Below are 23,816 nucleotides of genomic sequence, written 5' to 3'. Positions count from 1 at the left end.
TAGTCAAAGGCTTTGGCATCATCAATAAAGCAGAAATAGATGTTTTTCTGGAACTCTCTTGCTTTTTCGATGATCCAATAGATGTTGGCAATTTGATCTCTGGTTCCTCTGCCTTTTCTAAATCCAGCTTGAACATCTGGAAGTTCATGGTTCAAGTACTGTTGAATCCTGGCTTGGAGAATTGTGAGCATTACTTTGGTAGCATGTGAGATGAGTGCAATTCAGTGGTAGTCTGAACATTCTTTGGCATTGCCTTTCTTTGGGATTGGAATGAAAACTGACCTTTTTCAGTCCTGTGGCCACTGCTGAGTTTTCCAAATTTGCTGGCATATTGAGTGCAGCACTTTCACAGCATCATCTTGTAGGATTTGAAATAGCTCAACTGGAATTCCATCACCTCCACTAGCTTTGTTCGTAGTGATGCTTGCTAAGGCCCACTTGACTTCACATTCTAGGATGTGTGGCTCTAGGTGAGTGTTCACACAATCATGGTTATCTGGGTCACGAAGATCTTTTTTGTTTGGTTCTTCTGTGTATTTTTGCTACCTCTTCTTAATATCTTCTGCTTCTGTTAGGTCCATACCATTTCTGTCCTTTATTGTGCCCATCTTTGCATGAAATGTTCCCTTGGTATCTCTAATTTTCTTGAAGAGATCTCTAGTTTTTCCCATTCTATTGTTTTCCTCTATTTCTTTGCATTGATATCTAGGAAGGGTTTCTTATCTCTTCTTGCTATTCTTTGGAACTGTGCATTCAAATGGGTATATCTTTCCTTTTCTCCTTTGCCTTTTGTATATTTTATTTTCTTAGCTATTTGTAAGGCCTCCTCGGACAACCATTTTGCCTTTTTGCATTTCTTTTTCTTGGGGATGGTCTTCATCACTGCCTCCTGTACAATGTCCCCGATCTCCATCCATAGTTCTTCAGGCACTCTGTCTATCAGATCTAATCCCTTGAATATATTTGTCACTTCCACTGTATAATCATAAGAGTTTTGAATTAGGTCATACCTGAATGGTCTAGTGGTTTTCCCTACTTTGTTCAATTTAAGTCTGAATCTGGCAATAAGGAGGTCATGATCTGAGCCACAGTCGGCTCCTGATTTTGTTTTTGCTGACTGTATAGAGCTTCTCCATCTTTGGCTGCAAAGAATATAATCAATGTGGTTTTGGTATTGACCATCTAGTGCTGTCCATGTGTAGAGTCTTCTCTTGTGTTGTTGGAAGAGGGTGTTTGCTATGACTAGTGTGTTCTTTTGGCAAAACTCTGTTAGCCTTTGACCTGCTTCATTTTGTACTCCAAGGCCAAATTTGCCTGTTACTCCAGGTATCTCTTGACTTCCTACTTTTGCATTCCAGTCCCCTATAATGAAAAGGACATCTTTTTTTTGGTGTTAGTTCTACAAGGTCTTGTAGGTCTTCATAGAACTGTTCAACTTCAGCTTCTTCAGCATTACTCGTTGGGTCATAGACTTGGATCACTGTGCTATTGAATGGTTTGCCTTGGAAACGAACAGAGATCATTCTGTCTTTTTTGAGATTGCATCCAAGTACTGCATTTCGGACTCTTTTGTTGACCATGATGGCTACTCCATTTCTTCTAAGGGATTCCTGCCCACAGGAGTAGATATAATGGTCATCTGAGTTAAATCCACTCATTCCAGTCCATTTTAGTTCACTGATTCCTAAAATGTGCATGTTCACTCTTGCCATCTCCTGTTGACCACTTCCAATTTACCTTGATTCACACCTAACATTCCAGGTTCCTATGCAATATTGTTCTTTATAGCATCACACTTTACTTCCATCACCAGTCACATCCACAACTGGGTGTTGTTTTTGCTTTGGCTCCGTCTCCTCATTCTTTCTGGAGTTATTTCTCCTCTGTTCTCCAGTAGCATATTAGATAACACAACTCAACCCTTATCACGCTCCAAGCCTCTCCCTTCCCTAATGGGTTTTATCTTCAGTCTCTACCCCTGGGTTTAAGATTCCTAAGAGAAAACACAGATCAGTTGAAGCAAGTGTAAATTCTTAAAAATCTGACTGGGACTTTTGCCCTTGATAAATCCTCATTCTTTAAGCACTGATAGGAACTTTCCCCAAGATCCCCTCCTCCGTCCCGGGCTCTGATGGGAAATGTTTACCCCTCCGGTGGGTCTCAGGCTAGTTTGAATCCTCCATCATAATCTAATCCCCTCTTCCAGTAACGATGCCCACCCCCTACTTTATTCTGTGAGCTCCGTTAATGACTTTGTATCAGCGCCCTGGCTGACATCTAGAAGGAGATGAAGTTGAAAGAAAGTGAAAGTGTTAGTTGCTCTCTTGTGTCTGACTCTTTGTGACCGCATGGACTGTAGCCCTCCAGACTCCTCTGTCCAGGGATTTCCTAGGCAAAATACTGGAGTGGGTTGCCATTCCCTTCTCCAGGGAGGTCTTCCCAACCCAGGGATTGAACCTGGGTCTCCTGCATTGCAGGCAGATTCTTTACCATCTGAGTCACAAACAGAAGTTAGATGGAAACGGTGTGTGTTCACATGCTTTATGCTGTCACCTGAAGAATTCCTCCTCCTCCTCCTCCTGAGCTTGTGTAACACAAGACCGAGACTGTCTCTTCACCTGAGCCAACCATATGCTGATTCCTGAGCAAGTCCTCCTGTGGGGAAGATTTCACAAGTCCATTTACAGGGTCATTTCTTTTCTCTGTGTCTTTGAACTCTTACCTCACAGACAACAAGGCGGAATTTTAAAATGGTGATCTTTGGAACCAAAGATGTTGGTGATACCTTGATGAGTAGACATAAAGACGTTATTGAGGGCTTCCCTGCTGGCTTAGTGGTAAAGAAACTGCCTGCCAATGCAGGGGATATGGATTGGATCCCTGATCTGGAAAGATCCCACATGCCCCATGGCAACTAAACCCCAACGCCACAACTACTGAGCCTGTGAGCTGCAACTACTGGAGCCTGCGTGCCCTAGAGCCTGTGTGCTGCCAGGAGAAGCCACCACAAGGAGAAACCTGCTTACAGCAGCAAAGATCCAGCACAGCCAAGAATAAAAACAGATGTTATTCCTGGTGGGAAGACACAATGGTGCAGCTGCTGAGAAAAACGGTCTGGTGGCTCCTTAGAAAAATTAAACAGAGTTTCTGTATGACCCAGTAATTCTATTTCTGGGTCAACACCCAAAAGAAGTGAAAATAGAGGCTAAAACAGATATTTGTTTACAGCAGCCAGATATTTGTTTACAATAGCCAGAGGCAGAAACAACTCAGATGTCCACTGATGAACGGATGAACAAACAAAATCTGGTCTATGACTACAATGGGGTATTAGTCACCCTAAAAAGGGAGTCAGTTCTGACACCCGCTACAGCAGGGGTGAACTCTGGAGACATTATGCTAAGTGAAGTAAGCCAGTCACAAAAGGAAAAAATATGGTATGATTCCTTTCATATGAGGTCTCTAGAATAGGCAATTTCTTAGAGACACAAGTAGAATGTTGGCTGCCAGGGACTAGGGGAGGGAGAATGCGGAGCTAGTGTTTAATAGGTACAGAGTTTGAGTTTGGAAAGACGAAAAGTCCCGGTGATGGGAAATGGTTGTACAACAACATGAATGTACTTGTGTCTGTGAAATGTATACTTAAAAAATGGTTGAAATGATACATTTTAACCATTACGTTAAATATACGTTAAAATGTACATTACGTATATTTTATCACAATTAAAAAAAGGCTGTGCTTGCTCCCCTGTGATGGAAGAAACTGACCGTGTCAGTGGTGGTCAAAGCTCTCTGCTCTTAGTGACTCCTTTTTAAATTTTCTTTTAAAAATATTTATTTATTTATTTGGCAGGGATCTAGTTTCCTGGTCAGGGATCGAACCCAGGCCCCCTGCATTTTGAGTCTTAGCCACTGGATCATCAGGGAAGCCTCCTTAGTGATTCCTATGATGCAGTGAAGCATGGTCTTGTCAGACCATCAGAAGTTATGGGAGTGGGGGTAACAGTAAGGGAAGGGGTGCTGGAGGGTGATTTGAAATAGAACTGTGTTTTATCCCAATAACTCAGCATGTTGACTAAAACCCCCCTTTTCCTGTTTGACTTCTTTTCTAAGGAAAGTTGTACATAAACAATGAGGACCTACTGTATAGCACAGGAAACTATATTCAATATCTTGTAATAACCACAATGAAAAAGAATTGGAAACAGAATATATATCTTTCTACCAACCTAGCTGAATCACTTTGCAGTACACTTGAAACTAACACAACATTGTAAATTAACTATTGTTATTGTTCAGCTGCTTAGTCATGTCTGACTCTTTGCAGCCTCATGGACTGCAGCGTGCCGGGCTCCCCTGTCTTCCACTATCTCCCAGAATTTGCTCAGATTCATGTCCATTGAGTCAGTGATGCTATCTATCCATCTCATCCTCTACTGACCCCTTCTCGTTTTGCTTTCGATCTTTCCCATCATCAGGGTTTTATCCAATGAGTCGGCTGTTTGCAGCAGGTAGCTAAAGTATTGGAGCTTATTAACTATACTTTAATTAAAGTATGAACTATACTTTAAAGCGTAACTATATTTCAATTAAAACAGAAAAGGAGAGTCACTATCACTCCTCGGTTCTAGTTGTCTAATAACTGCAGAGTTGTTTTCTGAAAAGTCCAAGTCTGTTTTGACCCTGGCTAACAAAGGAGTTCAGTGTCCCCCATGACTTTACCAAAAAGATAGTGACAGTCGAGGGCATAAGGGATGGGTATTTGGGATGAGATCTTTGGCTTTTTTTTTTCAGTATTTATTTATTTTATTGATTGATTTGGTAGTGGTGTTGGGTCTTAGTTGCGACAAGCAGGATCTTCGCTGTGTCATGTGACATCTTTCCTGCGTCACATGGGCTCTAGTTGTGGCAAGTGGGCTCCAGGGTGGGTAGTCTTGGTAGTTGCGGCACTCGGGGATCTTTGGCCTTTGATCTAGCTATTTCTTGAATCACAAAGAGCAAAACATATCCTCTGGTTTTCTAAAACCAAAGCATTATATTGGTTGTCTTTCTGATGTTCAGAATTTCCCATTAAAACAAAGATTCATTATAGTGAAGAAATTGGAAATCGTGTCACTCCTGTGTAATTACAGAAAAAGGGAGTAAAGCGTGCAGGCTTCCAATGCCAGCCAGGTCTGTGTTCTTCATAAAAGCTCGGTGTCGCCTCTCTGTATTGCTCTCTTGTGATTACGGGTAGTTGTCAAGTTGAAAATGGTAAATGACCCTTCAGCCTTTGCTGAAAAACATTATCTATTCAATTAATGGCCCATAAAATGATTTAGGTAAAAGACAGGACGGTAATTTCTTCTTCCAAAGGAGAAAGACAATCCTGTCTCATTTACCAAACTTCAAGCTTTTAAAAGATTTTAGGAAATGTAAAATATCACTTACCTAGGATTCTAGAAGCCACGAGAGGAAACCAGGAGCAAGGAGGCAAAGACAGACTGAAGATGCATTTCTAAGAGGAAGAATCTTCATCCCCTCTTTCCTGTATATGTGAACATTTATTCCTTGTCTTTCTATGGATGGATTGTTCACCTGATTAGGGCAAATGTTGATATGGAATGAGGTAAACAGTCATTCTGTGCACTTGAAAATTAAATGTGGAAAAAAGTGAATCTGGTCTCATATGGGATATCCATGAGTCTTTGCTGTAACACCCACGCTGTAAATCAGTAAAGTTACTCAATAAAAGTAATCTGAAATAGAAATCAAAGTGTGTGGGACACAGCGACACCCCCAGATCATCCTGTAGGGGGAGCTGTACTCTGGACGTCAGACGACAGAAATTTTCAGTAGTCTTCACCCCATGAGATGGTTAACTTTATCAATACCTGAAGAAGCTCTTCAATTCGGGATCTTACAATAATATAAAAAGGTTGATAGAGAATGGCTGGACCACACAATTGAGAGAATCCATTGGCTTAAACATGAGTTTCTATACTGCAAATACCTTATAGCCTGGCTCTGACATGAACCTCCATTTATTTCCTCAAGAAGAAGCTGGCGCACCCTCAGCGGGCGTGTCCGTTGGTCGAGCCTGGATCCCCTGGCTGCCTCGGTCCTTTCCTGGCTCCCTCTCTGCAACTTCCTGTGATCTGTTCTGACACCAGCCACCAGGTCTCTCTGTGCTTGCCCAGAGTTCTAAAGAGTTGAGGTTTGCTAGCGTTTGGAAGCCCATACCCCTCCCTGTGAGGTTCTCCCCACTGCTCTGCCCTGCAGTTCTCTGGTCTGTTTTATCCCAGGATCCCTCAGAGCCATGGGGTAGAAGCTGGATGTAGTGAGGATATCATTCAATTTCAGTGTTAACAGAGCAGCATCCTGCTTGAATTGCACCTGAAAAATCCTCTCCTGCAAAAGGGGAGTTATGGACTCTGGGATTCATTCAGTTATGTATCCATCTATCCATCCATTGGTCTTTTTTTTCTTACAGTAGCCAAAGCAATCAAAAGCAGAAATTTGAGGACTTCTGTGGTGGTACACTGGATAAGAATCCACTTGCCAACGCAGGGGGCATGGGTTTGATCCCTGGTGTGGGAAGATCCCATACATGGTGGAGCAACTAAGTCTGTGCGCCACAACTATTGAGCCTGTGCTCTAGCGCCCGTGAGCCGCCACTACTGAGACCTGTGCGCCCTAGAGCCTGTGCTCCGCAACAAGAGAAGACACCACAGTGCGAAGCCTACGCACCGCAATGAAGAATCGTCTCCACTCGCCACAACTAGAGAAAGCCCTCGAACAACAAGAAAGACCCAGCGCAGACAAATAGAAAATAAAAATAAATGAATAAATAAAATCCTCCACCTCTCATTAAAAAAAAAAATCTGATTGTGTCATTTTCCTGAGCAAAATCTCCCCAAAGTTCCATTGTCCTTAGAACCAACCCCTTGTTTATCTTGGGCAGCGTGTCACTCCTTCATTCGCCAAGTACTCATCGTGTGTTCTGTGCTCTGTGCAGGGCCAGGTTTGGATGCTTGGGATGGATCAGTAAAACAAGCAAATGAGATTTCTTGCATTCTGGCAAGGGGAGTTGGTTAAAAAAAAAAAAAGCTGCATAAGTAACCTATAGCTTGTTAGAAGGGGATGAGCATTATAAAAAAAGGTGGGGGGAGGGGGCGGGAACACTGGGCTTCCCAGGTGGCGCTAGTGGTAAAGAACCCACCAATGCAGGAGATGTGAGAGACACAGGTTTGATCCCTGGGTTGGGAAGATCCCCTGGAGGAGGGCACAGCAACCTACTCCAGTATTCTTGCCTAGAGAATCCCAAGAACAGAGGAGCCTGGAGGGCTATAGTCCATAGGGTCTCAAAGAGTCAGACACGACTGGAGCGACTTAGCATGCATGCACCCAGTGAAGGTGTGGGAGTGAGTTGCTTTTTAAATTAAGCCCCCTCGCTTGTCTCCTGCCCGAAAGCCTCCTCATGCACTGACTACCAAGGCTCTGCCTCAGGACCTTTGCACAGGCTCTTCTGTGTCTCGCTCCTTTCCCCTATGCCCAGGTTGCTCCTCCCTTCCGTCAGTTCTCTGCTCAGATGCCGTCTCCTCTGAGAGGACTTTCTAGTTGCTACATCTAAAGTCCCAACCCCAGTGCCTTCTATTCTCTTACCTTTCTCTGGTTTTCTTTGTGATACCCCATTTTATCTAATTTGTATAGGTTTATTTATCTGTTGTCTCTCCCCATGCAGCAGAACAGAAGAACCATGAGGTCAGGTATTTTGTATAAATTTTCTACTTTTTTTTTTTAATCACCACCATCTAGTATTTATTCCTTGCTAGGTTCTGAGCTGCTGCAATCTGTTCAGTTAAGTTTAGTGGCTCAGTTGTGTCGGACTCTTTGCAATCCCATGGACTGCAGCAGGCCAGGCTTCCCTGTCCATCACCACCTGCTGGAGCTTACTCAAACTCATGTCCATCGATTGGTGATGCCATCCAACCATCTCATCCTGTGTCGTCCCCTTCTCCTTCTGCCTTCCATCTTTTCCAGCATCAGGGTCGTTTCAAATGAGTCAGTTCTTCGCAACAGGTAGGCAAAGTACTGAACTTTCAGCTTCAGCATCAGTCCTTCCAATGACTATTCAGAACTGATTTCCTTTAGGATGGACTGGTTGAATGTCCTTGCAGTCCAAGGGACTCTCAAGAGTCTTCTCCAACACCACGGTTCAAAAGCATCAATTCTTCGGCACTCAGCTTTCTTTACAGTTCAACTCTCACATCTATACGTGACTACTGGAAAAACCATTAACTTTGACTAGACGGAACTTTGTTGGCAAAGTAATGTCTCTGCTTTTTAATATGCTGTCTGGGTTGGTCATAACTTTTCTTCCAAGGAGTGAGTATTTTAATTTCATGGCCGCAGTCACCATTTGCAGTGATTTTGGAGCCCCAGAAATAAAGTCTCTCACTGTTCCAATTGTTTCCCTGTCTATTTGCCATGAAGTGATGGGACCGGATGCCATGATCTTAGTTTTCTAAATGTTGAGCTTTAAGCCAACTTTTTCAGTCTCCTCTTTCACTTTCATCAAGAGGCTCTTTAGTTCTTCTTCGCTTTCTACCATAAGGGTGGTGTCATCTGCATATCTAAGGTTATTGATATTTCTCCCAGCAATCTTGATTCCAGCTTGTGCTTCATCTAGCCTTGCATTTCACATGATGTACTCTGAATATAAGTTAAATAAGCAGGGTGACAATATACAGCCTTGACATACTCCTTTCCTAATTTGGAAATAGTCCGTTGTTCCATGTCCTGTTCTAACTGTTGCTTCTTGACCTGCATACAGATTTCTCAGGAGGCAGATCAGGTGTCCTAGTATTTCCATCTCTTGAAGAATTTTCCACAGTTTGTTGTGATCTACACAGTCAAAGGCTTTGGCATAGTCAATAAAGCAGTAGTAGATGTTTTTCTGGAACTCTCTTGCTTTTTTGATGATCCAATGGATGTTGGCAATTTGATCTCTGGTTCCTCTGCCTTTTCTAAATCCAACTTGAACATCTGGAAATTCATGATTCATGTATGGTTGAAGCCTGGCTTGGAGAATTGTGAGCATTACTCTGCTAGTGTGAGATGAGTGCAATTGTGAGGTAGTTTGAACAGTCCTTGGCATTGCCTTTCTTTGGGATTGGAATGAAAACTGACCTTTTCCAGTCCTGTGGCCACTGCTGAGTTTTCCAAATTTGCTGGCATATTGAGTGCAGCACTTTCACAGCATCATCTTGTAGGATTTGAAAGAGCTCAACTGGAATTCCATCACCTCCACTAGCTTTGTTCATAGTGATGCTTCCTAAGGCCCACATGACTCACATTCCAGGATGTCTGGTTCTAGGTGAGTGTGAGTGATCACACCATCATGATTATCTGGGTTGTGAAGATCTTTTTTGTACAGTTCTTCTGTGTATTCTTGCCACCTCTTCTTAATATCTTCTGCTTCTGTTAGGTCCATACCATTTCTGTCCTTTAGTGAGCCCATCTTTGCATGAAATGTTCCCTTGGTATCTCTAATTTTCTTGAAGAGATCTCTAGTCTTTCCCATTCTATTGTCTTCCTCTATTTCCTTGCACTGATCACTGAGGAAGGGTTTCTTATCTCTCCTTGCTATTCTTTGGAACTGTGCATTCAAATGAGTATATCTTTCCTTTTCTCCTTTGCCTTTTGTATATTTTATTTTCTTAGCTATTTGTAAGGCCTCCTCGGACAACCATTTTGCCTTTTTGCATTTCTTTTTCTTGGGGATGGTCTTCATCACTGCCTCCTGTACAATGTCCCCGATCTCCATCCATAGTTCTTCAGGCACTCTGTCTATCAGATCTAATCCCTTGAATATATTTGTCACTTCCACTGTATAATCATAAGGGATTGATTTAGGTCATACCTGAATGGTCTAGTGGTTTTCCCTACTTTGTTCAATTTAAGTCTGAATTTGGCAATAAGTAGTTCATGATCTGGGCCACAGTCAGCTCTTGATCTTATTTTTGCTGACTGTATAGAGCTTCTCCATCTTTGGCTGCAAAGAATATAATCAATCTGATTTTGGTATTGACCATCTAGTGCTGTCCATGTGTAGAGTCTTCTCTTGTGTTGTTGGAAGAGGGTGTTTGCTATGACTAGTGTGTTCTTTTGGCAAAACTCTGTTAGCCTTTGACCTGCTTCATTTTGTACTCCAAGGCCAAATTTGCCTGTTACTCCAGGTATCTCTTGACTTCCTACTTTTGTATTCCAGTCCCCTATAATGAAAAGGACATCTTTTTTTGGTGTTAGTTCTAGAAGGTCTTGTAGATCTTCATAGAACTGTTCAACTTCAGCTTCTTCAGCATTATTCGTTGGGGCATAGACTTGAATTACTGTGATATTGAATGGTTTGCCTTGGAAACGAACAGAGATCATTCTATCATTTTTGAGATTGCATCCAAGTACTGCATTTCGGACTCTCTTGTTGACTTTGATGGCTACTCCATTTCTTCTAAGGGATTCTTGCCCACAGGAGTAATTATAATGGTCATCTGAGTTAAATTCACTCATTCCAGTCCATTTTAATTCACTGATTCCTAAAATGTCAACATTCACTCTTGCCATCTCCTGTTTGACCATTTCCAATTTGCCTTGATTCATGGACCTAACATTCCAGGTTCCTATGCAATATTGCTTTTTACAGCATTTGACTTACTTCCATCACTAGTTACATCCACAGCTGGGTGTTGTTTTTGCTTTGGCTCCGTCTCTTCATTCTTTCTGGAGTTATTTTTCCACTGATCTCCAGTAGCATATTGGGCACCTACCAACCTGGGGAGTTCATCTTTCAGTGTCCTATCTTTTTGCCTTTTTGTACTGTTCATGAGGTTCTCAAGGCAAGAATACTGAAGTGGTTCTCCCTTCCCTTCTTCATTTTGCACTCGCTGATAATCTCTTTATGTACTTCAAACCTTTTCAGTCTTACCCCTCTGAGGTGGATTCTGTTGTTATCCTCATTTTATAGGGAGGTTGCTAAGGCTCAAGGTCACACCGTGGTTTGAGGCTGAGCCTAGACAGAAACCCAGCTCACCTGACTCCAGGCTTCTGTTCCTCACTCTCTCACAGTGCTGTCTGCTTCCAGAAGGCCCATCATTTGGAAGACAGGTTTCCATAGGCCCGGAGTCCAAGGCCCTTCCCAGCCCCTACTGAGATGCTTGGTTTCTGGGGTAGAGGATCATTTAGGCCAATATATTGGCCTAAACTATATATATATATATATATGCATGTGTGCTTAGTTGCTTCAGACTTGTCCATCTCTTTGTGACCCTATAAGCTATAGCCTGCCAGGCTCCTCTGTCCATAGGATTCCCCAGGCAAGAATACTGGAATGAGTTTCAGGGAGAACTGGGTCTATCCCTGGGTTGGGAAGATCCCCCAGAGAAGGGCATGGCAGCCCACTCCAGTATTCTTGTCTGGGAAATGCCACGGACAGAGGAGCCTGCTGGGCTATACAGTCCATGGTGTCATAAAAGAGTAGGACATGACTCAACACAACAATATGTAGATGTGTTTTTGTATGTGTGTGTATATGTGTGTGTATATATATATATGTGTGTGTGTGTATATATATATATTCCTCCAAGTTTGCCCCACATCTCTACCATGTCTCTCTCTCCTGTTGATAAGCTGAGGCAGATAGTAGGAACACCTCAGGCTTCATTCTTCTTCCTGTCCTAAGGCTCAGAAAGAGCCAGCTAGAATCTACCTGCTCTGGGCTTGCTTCCATCAGCCTGGGCCCCACAGGGTGAGGGGTTCCTGCTAAGCCCACAAGCTTTAGGGGCCCCAGAGTTCCTCTTACGTACACTTGTTTGTTGACATAGGACCTTCTGAGCTATATTTTTCCTCCCATGGAAATTTCTCTGCTGCTGCTACTGCTGCTAAGTCGCTTCAGTAGTGTCTGACTCTGTGCGACCCCAGAGACGGCAGCCCACCAGGCTTCCCTGTCCCTGGGATTCTCCAGGCAAGAACACTGGAGTGGGTTGCCATTTCCTTCTCCAGTGCATGAAAGTGAAAAGTGAAAGTGAAGTCGCTCAGTCGCTCTTAGCGACCCCATGGACTGCAGTCTACCAGGCTCCTCCATCCATGGGATTTTCCAGGCAAGGGTACTGGAGTGGGGTGCCATTGCCTTCTCTGGGAAATTTCTCTAGTGCTTCTAAATTATGCATCTTGGAGACGCTGTTTTGTCCTCTATAAGAGCTCCTTTATAGGGGTGGGGGTACCGATGGGAAGAAGGCCTTGACCTCTCCCCCTAAAGGTGAGAGAATCTGACCCTACACAAAGCAACATGCATTTGGACTTAGTTTTCATTTTGACAAAGAGGTGATGATTTTCTGAAGTGACATATAATCATTAATGTCCTAGTTGGATTGGAAAATGGATCTCTTTTTGCAGCTTCTGTGCTTAAACCACTTCATCACACTGTTGTCTTTGGGTAATTTCAATGAGAGTAGAGATTGTCTAGCAGAGTATCACATCTCCAATAATACGGTGGCTGGGTAAAGGACAGGGGGAGGAGAAGGAATTATATGAATCATATTCTGTTTCCTAGAATATCTGGTTTGCATGTCTATGGGGGAGCAAGGCTGGTCGACGATTCAACATCTACTTAATGCATTCTGACCTTCTGTGGTACAGAGTTCTGTAATAGGTGACACCAGTGTGTAAAATCGACATTTTTTTTTTGGTAAATATAGTTATTCATTTTCTTTATTTGGCTGCACTGGATCTTGGTTTCAACACACAGAATCTTTGGTTGCAATGTGTGAACTCTCAGCTGTGGCATATGGGATCCAGTTCCCTGACCAAGGATCAAACCCAGGGCCCCTGCATTGGGAGCCTGGACTCTTAGCCACTGGACCACCAGGGAAGTCCCTAAAATCTACATTCTTAGCCACAAGGACATCGTTTGACTGCAATACTGCTTCAGGGACCTAAGATTTGTATTCTGAAATAGAGCTCCTGAAAAGATCTGGTTTGGTCCTAAGAAGAACCTTCTGTTATTGAATATTAAACCCCTATTGTCTATTTTGTAGGAAGGAGATGATTCTGTTTATGGTTCTTTGTCTACCTCTGCTGAGTGTGTGTGTATATGGCTAGTTGGGCAAAATTCAAAATCAGGGACTTCCCTGGTGGTCCAGTGGCTAAGACTCTGCACTCCCAGTGCAGGGGGCCCAGGTTCAATCCCTGGTCAGGGAACTAGAGCCCACATGCTACAACTAAAAATCCTGGATGCCACAACTAAGACTCAGCACAGCCAAATGAATAAATAAATGAAAATGAATTTAAAAAATGTTTAAAACCAGAAGATTCCATCTGCAAGTCCCAGGGTCCTTTGAGAGCCCAAGCAAAGGAAAAACTCAAGCGTGGTACCAGTTTATGCTCTTAAAGGATTCAAGTCTTCTGCTCTAATGGCTTCTATGACAGCGAGAATGAAACAGGAAAGTGTTAGTTGAAGATCACGGAGCCTACTGATTCTTGGAAGAAATTATTGTGATACATTAAGGATCAGGCTAGTTCAGGGAATTCCCTGAAGGTCCAGTGGTTAGGACTCGACCTTTTAATGCTAAGGGTCTGGATTCAATACCTGGTTGGGGAACTAAAATCCTGCAAGCCTGCAAGCTGTGCTTTGAGGAAAACAAAAGGATCAGGCTAGCTTAAGCGTTGTGAGTACTGCACGTTGGATCATATTGGTGGCTACTGCTTTCACCCCATGGATTCCAAACAAAAGCTTATAATTGAAATGGACATAAAAAGCAGTGCCATGTGAATTTTACAAAGCAGCTAATTTGATGTGAAATGGAAATACTTTGAAACTAAAGAGAGAACATAAAAGTCCATTCAATAAATACATCAGATAATAAAATAGATAATTTCCAGTAACCATTAGGGAGCAATGCTGAAAGAAAAATGAGATGAAGGAGGAAATATTGGATGGAGTCACAGATGTTCTGTTAAGCACTGTGCTATATAGATGATGAAACTGGACTTGATCAGCCAGATCTAATATCAACAAATTCAATGAAAGATAAATGTAAAGTCCTTTGGTTTGTCAAATAAAAGTCAGCCGCAGAGGTACAGGGTAGGGGGGATTTAACTTGGCTGCACCTGTGCGTTAGCTTTTAGTGGCTGACCAGAGATGGTGTTAAGAAGGAATCTGAGGGGTGGGATGGGGCGGGAGATGGGAGGGAAGTTCAAGAGGGAGGGGATATATGTATACCTATGGCTGATTTATGTTGAGGTTTGACAGAAAACAACGAAATTCTGTAAAACCATTATCCTTCAAGTAAAAAATAAGTAAACTTAATTAAAAAAAAAGAAGAAGGACTCTGAGGACACTGCCGAATTCCAGGGAACAGTGTGCCACGCCGATCAGCACTGTCTGGTGTGGACGCAGGGAGTACGTAGGCAGCGAGTAGCGTTACATAAAATCATCTCTGCACTTGAGTGCAAGGAAGGTTCCGAATGTGTCCACAACATGAGTGCCGCAAATCATTTGTCTGTGTTAGAGGATATATAGAGGAAGGAGGTGAGGTGATCCCCAGCAAGGGTGCTGTGCTCAGTACTGGGTGCTGGACTTTGTGAGGGACATTGATGGACTCCCTAGAGAGTGTGGAACCAGGGCACCTGGGGTGGGGAAGTGATCTGAAACCACGTCGGAGAAGAACGACTGAAGTGCTAGGGAACGCCTGGGTATGAAAAGAGTTGAGAGGATCACTTACTGCTCTGATTAGAAGAATAGATAGTTAGATACAGATATGTAGACATGTATAGATATCTCTATAGACATAACTATAACTGCCATGTTGAAGAAGAACTAGGTTTATTCAGAAGGCAGAAAGAGGACCAACAAGTTGAAGTTATAAGGACTCAGATTTCCACTTAATTTTTTTTTAAATTTTATTTTATTTTTAAACTTTACATAATTGTATTAGTTTTGCCAAATATCCAAAGGAATCCGCCACAGGTATACATGTGTTCCCCATCCTGAACCCTCCTCCCTCCTCCCTCCCCATACCATCCCTCTGGGTCGTCCCAGTGCACTAGCCCCAAGCACCCAGTATCGTGTATCGAACCTGGACTGGCAACTCGTTTCTTACATGATATTTTACATGTTTCAATGTCATTCTCCCAAATCTTCCCACCCTCTCCCTCTCCCACAGAGTCCATAAGACTGTTCTATACATCAGTGTCTCTTTTGCTGTCTCGTACACAGGGTTATTGTTTCCATCTTTCTAAATTCCATATATATGCGTTAGTATACTGTATTTATGTTTTTCCTTAATTTAAGGAAAGATTCCTTAGTAATTTGGTTTTCTGCAATGAAATGGTGAGGCTCCTACTGGTGGAGATGTTTTAGCAGTGACCAGATGGGTTAAGAACTTCCCAGGTGTGCAATGGTAAGGAATCTACCCACTAATGCAGGAGATGCAGGAGACACAGGTTTGATTCCTGGGTGGAAAGTTAGTGAGCTTTTATTATTCCTGGAATAGGAAATGGTAACCCACTCCAGTATTCTTGCCTGGAAAATCCCATGGATAGTGGAGCCTGGTGGGCTACAGTCAGACACGACTTAGCAACTGAGCAGGCATGCAGATGGCTTAAATTGTCAATTTTTCAAGGATGTTATAGAACAGATCAGAAGTTTGAATGAAAGGATGTCTGAGTCCTCTAAGGTCCTCTGACTCTAAGACAAGGGAGGTCGGGGAAATGAGAGATAGAGGGAAAGGCAGGCTGGCTCTGAATGTCCACCAGGAAGTAAGCTTACTTAAAGGTCTTAATTCCATTGCTCTGGCCTCAGAGACCCAGCACATCTTACCTGATCATCAGAAAGCCTAGCCCTGTTTGGGCTGGCCTGCCCTCCTACTCTGCAGCCTTGCTTATCTCAGCCACAGATGGGGCTAGTCTCCTTAGATGCCTGGTTCCCAACCCCAGGCTTACCCTGATCATGACTTTGACCCAGGCCTTGCTGACTGCCCTGAGCTTTCTGTCCAGCAACTCTCTGACAGGAAATGGGCAGATGGGGCAATACGATAGAAGATGGGAAAGTCCTGACCTCTGTTACAACTAGAAAGTTATTTAATTTTTTAAAAAAGCACATCCAAGGTAATGTTTAATTAATGTGCTGTTTCTGAGATGAAAAGTGATTTCTAATAATGTTTCAGCCTTGACTTTGTCAATATTTTAACCAAAGACTTGGATAAATATAAATAAAGTTTACTTATGAAGTTTGTGGACAACATGAAGTCAAAGGGGACAATAAATATATGGGATCGAAATTCCAAAAGATCATATTGCCTGGCTAGGATAGCAAATAGATCTAAGAAAGAGAAATATAAAAGAGGTTAATATAAATTTTAACAGTGGAATTTGAAAGCCCAACTGAACAAAGTTGCATGGGAAAGACTTATAGACAGGCAGCTGTTTTGAGTAATTTGGAGCAGTATGGTCTAATAGAAAATTACAAGCCATAGATATAATTTTATATTTTCCAATAGATCTAATAATAAAAAGAATCAGACAAAATTAGTTTTGATAGTATGTTTTATTGAACCCAATTTATCAAAAATATCATTTCAACAACTAATCAATATAAAAATTATTGATACCTTTACATTTTTATACAAAATCTTTGAAATCCAATGTGCATTTTACACTTAGAGCATATCTCAATCCAGAAGTTAAATTCACTAGAAATACTCAATCTGTGCTTAGATTTCATAAGACTTACTGTTGGAAAAGTAGATTCACATATCCAAGTTGTTTTAAACATCAGTTCAGTTCAGTTCAGTCACTCAGTCATGTCCAACTCTTCATGACCCCATGGACTGCAGCATGCCAGGCTTCCCTGTCCATCACCAACTCCCGAAGCTTGCTCAAACTCATGTCCATTGAGTTGGTGATGCCATCCAATCATCTCATCCTCTGTTGTCCCCTTCTCCTCCTGCCTTCAATCTTTCCCAGCATCAGGGTCTTTTCGAAAGAGTCAGTTCTTTGCATCAGGTGGCCAAAGTATTGGAGTTTCAGCTTCAGCATCAGTCCTTCCAATGAATATTCAGGACTGATTTCCTTTAGGATGGACTGGTTGGATCTCCTTGCAGTCCAAGGGACTCTCAAGAGTCTTCTCCAACACCACAGTTCAAAAGCATCAATTCTTCGGCACTCAGGTTTCTTTATAGTCCAACTCTCACATCCATACATGACTACTGGGAAAACCATGCTGCTGCTGCTGCTGCTAAGTCGCTTTAGTTGTGTCCAACTCTGTGTGACCACCAGGCAGACCACCAGGCTCCGCCGTCCCTGGGATTCTCCACACTGGAGTAGGTTGCCATTTCCTTCTCCAATGCAAGAAAGTGAAAAGTGAAAGTGAAGTCGTTCAGTTGTGTCCGACTCTTAGTGACCCCATGGACTGCAGCCCACCAGGCTCCTCCATCCACGGGATTTTCCAGGCAAGAGTACTGGAGTGGGGTGCCATCACCTTCTCCAAAGTGATGGGACTGGATGCCATTATCTTAGTTTTCTGAATGTTGAATTTTCTGCCAACTTTTCCACTCTCCTCTTTCACCTTGATCAAGAGGCTCTTTGGGTGGTGTCAGCTGCATATCTGAAGTTATTGATATTTCTCAATATCAGTATCGATCTTGATTGGCTTGTGGCTGCCATATTGGGCCATGTGGCTTCAGATGATTTAGTTGGCTGGAGTTGTTTAGGAGTCTATAGTGCAATGGGGCTATTAATAATGTAAAATAAGAAAGGTATAGTATTTGGAACAAGAAAGTTGACAGCTTTGTTCTACTTCACTTCATTAAAAGACTTACCTAAGAGCATTTCATTCAGGATTAAAAGGGATATAGACAGGCTGGAGGGGGAATGCCTATATGTGGGTATAAGAAGTAGGTGGTGGGTGGTGGGGCATGGTTGTTACTTCCTGGTAAATGGAGAGCTGGCTGGTGGGATGAGACTTACCCAAGAACATAGGCTTAGGGCCAGCATGGAAACAGAGTTAAGAACTTTCCAGTGGTCACACAGGGGGTCCTGTGAATTAGCGGACTCCTAACTCCTGGAGGGCAACCACCTTCTGAGGGAGATACCACAGAGGATTCCAGGAATGAATGGCATTTTGGCTTGGATCAACCTCACAGTCCTTTTCAAGTTTGATTTTACAAATTCCTTTCCCCGCTCCCCGCCCCTCACCTCACCTCCCAGGTCCCTTCCACTTTGGGGACTATTCAAGATTCTTTTTGGCAGGACTGGGGGCAGGGGGTGGGGGGGGGCAAGAAAATAACATTTATGAGTTAGAAGGGACTTTGGAGACTGTCTGGATGAGACACCCAACCATAAGAAGGGTTGGGTGTCTGTCTACTCAATGTCATATGGCTGTCAGACTCAGGTGTCTAGAAGCTGGCACTTCTCCATTATAGTCTCTCCAGGTGAACATAAGCCTTGTTAAAAAGGAGACTTTTTTAAGGAGAAGTTACAGGGAGCAGGGCTGTCCTTTTTTTTCTCACTTGGAATGAAAGGAGCTACTCCTGTTTGCCTACCAGGACTCCTGAAAGGTCGACGCTGATTTCCTTCAGCGGAAACCAGTGCATGGCCGCCACCTACAGGACTTGTGGAAAATCGACGCTTGGCTTTCGGGAAGGACGAAGGTCCCAGATACTCATCTCAGGTCACCTGAAAATTATTGTCAATGGCTACCCGCTCCAGTATTCTTACCTGGAGAATCCCATGGAGAGAGGAGGCTGGCGGGCTACTGTCCATGGGGTCGCAAAGAGTCAGACATGACTGAGCAGCTAAGCATACATTCAAAAAAGACCGCTAACCAGCAGTTTTCCAGAGGGGCAAGGTATACCTAGGAGTAGAGAAGAGGTCATGTGCCTCTTGGATATGTCGTCAGGACCATCTTAAAAATCCCTCCCTTCTTCCTCAAAGGCCCACAGTTTGCAGAGGCTTTTCTCCTTTGGCTTTTAAATACTTTTTCTTTCAAAACATCATCTTCTGGTAAAATACAATTACTAAGAGTGTTACACAAGACAGGCAGGATGGAGACGTGGGAACAACAACACAGGCTTTTCACTCGGACAGAACTCAGGTTGAGATCCTGACCACGAGGACATTTAATGGGTGACTACGTGCTTGGTTTCTTCATCTGAGAATAATAATGTGGTTGTCATGAGGATTAAAGACGTAGAAGGTCTAGTAGCAAGTTCTCCAAGGCTAACTGATGAATTTTTTTTAAAGAATTTTTTTTTTTAATGTGGCTGCTGCTGCTGCTAAGTCGTTTCAGTCGTGTCCTACTCTGTGCGACCCCATAGACGGCAGCCCATCAGGTTCCCCCGTCCCTGGGATTCTCCAGACAAGAACACTGGAGTGGGTTGCCATTTCCTCCTCCAATGCATGCATGCTAAGTCGCTTCAGTCATGTCTGACTCTGTGCGACCCCATGGACAGCAGCCCACCAGACTCCTCTGTCAATGGAATTCTCTAGGCAAGAATACTGGAGTGGGTTGCCATTTCCTTCTTTGTTTTTAATGTGGACCATTGTTTTTTCAAGTCTTTGTTGAATTTGTCACAACATTGCTTCTGTTTTCATGTTTTGTTTTTTTTTTTTGGTGGAGAAGCATGTGAGATCTTAGCTCCCAGACCAGGGATTGAACCCGCAACCCCTGCATTATCCGCCCACAAACTTTCCTTTTCAACTGTCACTTACTGGTGCCTTTCTGATGGTGTTGGCCCTATTCTGACTTGCAGAATACTATGATTTGTGTCTTTGTCTCATCTCCACTTTTAGACTATATATTCATTGTGGATTGGGACTGGATTGACATGTTTCAAGTCTCCACAGCATGTGACATCCTGGTTACCCATAGAAGGCACTTAAAATGAGCTTTAAAAGTGGAAGTCCAAAGTACAGAAAGACACTGATAGGAATATCAGGGGAAATTATTGGTAATACAATAGATCTGATTGCTGGAACTATTTTTCCTATTTTCAGTAACTGTTCTAAGGGTTGTTGAAGCCCCAAGGATTTCTAGGGGTGATTCCACTCCACTTACCCCTGTTATATATAAACACATTCTCCAATCCCTCCCGGCTTCCACCCATGTTGTTACCCCAAGTGCCTTCTACACAGAAATTCTGGAGCTGGTTGGGCAACCAGTCTGTGTTTGGGGTTTCCTTAAGAGGCAGAGCGCTTTCAGTTCAGTTCGGTCGCTCTGTCGTGTCCGACTCTTTGCGACCCCATGGACTGCAGCACGCCAGGCTTCCCTGTCCATCACCAACTCCCGGAGTTCACTCAGACTCAACGTCCATCGAGTCAGTGATGCCATCCAGCCATCTCATCCTCTGTGGTCCCCTTCTCCTGCCTTCAATCTTTCCCAGCATCAGGATCTTTTCTGATGAGTCAGTTCTTTGCAGAGTGCTTTGCTGTTCTTTTTTCCTATACCCGAGCGCCCTCTGCTGGAAATACTCAAGTGATTTTTCGAAACTGCTGGAATCGACACTTTCTCATTTGCTGGGAAAGATGACAGTCCCCCTGACACCCCCGCTCCCGGCCCCCCACCCCGGTTCATCTGGGTGAAAGATGAGTATTTCCACTTCTGTTTTGTTTTCCCTCATCCCTGCTCTCTTCCAGGACGAACTCTTTCCTGGAAGCGAGCACTTCCGGTAGGGTAGTGGCCCTGTGGTCCATCCTGCTCTCTTCTGTCCTGTCTCAAGCCTAGCTCAGCGGTCCTTACAGGGTGAAATGATAAAGGGCAGACCCTCCGCCCTTCGGAAGGGCACCTAGAAGCTCTGAAGTTACTGAACCCAGAATCAATGCTGTGAATTCTAATTCACGTTAGAAGGCTCCGAGTAACCCCCAGGAGGCCGGGAAAGCATGGTGAGACAGGACAGTGTGGTGGAGTAAGATGTGAGTCAGCCCACAGCCAAACTGGGCTAAGGCACGTTGGGGTGTCAGACCCCTTGTTAGCGAGTCTCGGATCCATCCCCGGCCCCATCCGCCACGCCCCAGCTCTGCAGTGACTGTGAGAGTTAAACTGGAGGCCCATTGGGCTTGCCTCTTTTGAACAGTTGAAAATACAAAGATCAGATCTGCAGATGGGAAGAGGGGGGGCGTCTATTGTTCATGGTTTGTATCTAAAAATAAACTGGAAACTGAGGGAGAAAACCATTCCTGGGGCTGAAAGGAAAGATAAATTTCTACCGTCTTGTAGAGGACATCGGATTATATAGTGACCAGTATTCTCACCAGCACTCTTCCAACAAATAGGAGTGCCTTTCTGGGGCTTCTAGAGTGGCTCAGCGGTAAAGAATCCACTCCAATGCAGGAGAGAATGGTTCAATCCCTGGGTACAGGAAATCTCCTGGAGGAGAGCATGGCAACCTACTCCAATTCTTGCCTGGAGAATGCCATGGACAGAGCAGCCTGTGGGCTACAGTCCATGCGGTGGCAAAGAGTCAGACACCACTGAGACATCGGAGCATAACTGGTTATTTCTGTTAACATTGCCTCACTGTAGACAGAGGGCTCACTACCAAAGCACAATTCATCAGAGAATTTGAAGATGGTTTAGGGCTGTGTTTGGTATGTAAGGAGTAGTTGGTGCAAAACACACACCAGGAAGAAGAATATTCTGGCACAGTGGCAAGTCACTGTTGTTGGCCCGAGTACATTTTCTTCCACAGAACACTTTCCAAGCTGGTTGTGGATGCTATTTTCAGCTGTGGATTATTCTGTTTTAGTTGTTAAATGATCATTAGTATTTTCTAATACTCAGCAAAAATCCCACCTCATCACAATTAATGAGCACAGAATCTTTCTGACCTTGAGCAGAACATTGGATTATTTAAATTAAAATATAAAAGGCGGAGAGCATTTGTGATCTGCAGTGCATCACAGAAGACTCATTAGCCAGTGATTGAATAACTCCCAGCTATTGTGTGCCATCACTTCTCCATCAGTTTTCATCATGTGATCAATTATACATTGTACAGTGGTGGGTAAAACACATGGAGCTTCATATTGATTTAGTCCAGACAAGATCATTTGTCCGGTTTCCTCTTTTCAAAAATTATCAGTGACAATTCTTTCCTCTTTGAAAGTGGTAGAAAAATAGATGATCACTAATTTTGCCTTCATTTATATATTTGTTTTAATGAAGCTTCTAACTGCCAGAATTAGGCTGGGTTTTAAGTGGACTGCCCTGCATCTGCTGAGGTTTGTACAGCAGTGTTATTCAGATGAACCATGTCAGGATATAGGTATCGAAGGATATGCAAGACATGTTCATCAGAGGTTTTTCTGGTGAACACAAATCAGGCATTCTCAAAGAGGGAGGCTTGGAAGGATGGTGGGGACAATGTCACTCCAAGTAGCTGACAACTGGGATTTCCCTGGTGGTGCAGTGGTTAGGACTCAGCACTTTCACTGCCTGGCCTGGGTTCAATCCCTGGTTGGGAAACTAAGATCTGGCAAGCCATATGATTTGGCCAAAAACAAAAATGAAAACCAAGGGATGATAACCAATTCTTGCTGAGATGGGGGGGTGCCTGGGGACAAAAATATCTACACTACTTCAGCAGATAGTACGTTGGTGTGTGGCCCTCCAAAGGGACCCAGTACATAATAATGGCACACCAGTAGCACTAAAATTTCATGGTGGGGGCACGATTAGGCAAAAGTGTCTACTGGTGTAGAAAGGTGTGTTTATACGCTGGTGCAGCTCTCCTGGTGACATCATCATGTGACAATGAGGAGGATGACAGATTTTTTTTTTAACTCTTAAGGTTACTAATTCTTTAAAAATAATTATTTATTTGCCTGTGCTGGGTCTTATTTGTGGCATGTACGATCTTCAGTTTCAGCTTGTGGGACCTGGTTCCCTGACCAGGGATCGAACCCTGGGCCCCCTGCATTAGGAGCATGGAGTCTTAGCCACTGGACTATCAGGGAAGTCCCACATAGGCTACTCTGTATTGATTTAATTTAACTTCATTGTGATAAGAATACTTAATAGTTGGTCTACTCTCTTCTGAAAATTTTAAATGCATGATACAGCAGTATTGAGTACAGATACATTGTTGTACAGCAGAGCTCCACAGCTTCCTTGTTTCACTCAACTGAAACTGTCTGCCTGTTGGTTAGTAACTTCCTTTTCCCCCCTCTCCCTAGCAATCACCATTCAACTCTTTGATTCTATGGATTTGACTACTTTAGAAACCTCATATAAGCACAGTCATGCAGTATTTTATATTTTTCCATGACTGGCTTATGTCATTGATCATTACGTTTTCAAGCTTCATTCATAGTGTAGCATGAGATAGGATTTCCTTCTTCTTTAAGGGTGAATAATCTGGTATATGTATGTTTCGATCCCTGGGTTGAAAAGATCCCCTGGAGAAGGAAATGGCAACCCACTCCAGTAGTCTTGCCTGGAAAATTCCACGGCCAGAGGAGCCTGGTGGGTTATAGTCCATCGGGTCTCAAAGAGTTGGACATGACTGCATGTATATAGCATAGTTGTCTTTTTAAATTTTTATTTTATGTTGGAGTATAATTGATCAACAATGTTGTGTTAGTTTCAAGCATACAGCAAAATGATTCAGTTTTACATATACATGTGTCTATTTTTTTTCAAAATCTTTTCCCATTTAGTTTATTGCAGAATATTGCGCCACATTCCCTGTGCTATACAGAAGGCCCTTGTTGGTTATCTGTTTTAAACATTGCATTGTGTGTATGCCAGTCCCAAACTCCCAGTCTGTCTCTCCCTTCCGACC

At 43.3% G+C, this 23,816-nt stretch overlaps 1 non-coding gene across 1 annotated transcript; it reads left to right on the top strand.

Moving 5' to 3' along the window:
- The first annotated feature begins 13,163 nt into the window (after positions 1 to 13,163).
- On the top strand, positions 13,164 to 13,236 carry TRNAG-CCC. The gene has a single exon. It is a non-coding gene; the product is annotated as a tRNA-Gly (tRNA).
- Positions 13,237 to 23,816: the final 10,580 nt, after the last annotated feature.

This window comes from Bison bison, unplaced genomic scaffold (genome assembly GCF_000754665.1).
Source record: "Bison bison bison isolate TAMUID 2011002044 unplaced genomic scaffold, Bison_UMD1.0 scf7180017849896, whole genome shotgun sequence".
Taxonomy (NCBI): Eukaryota; Metazoa; Chordata; class Mammalia; order Artiodactyla; family Bovidae; genus Bison; species Bison bison.
The sequence above is the reverse complement of the archived record's forward strand: the minus strand, read 5'-3'. Positions and strand labels throughout refer to the sequence as shown.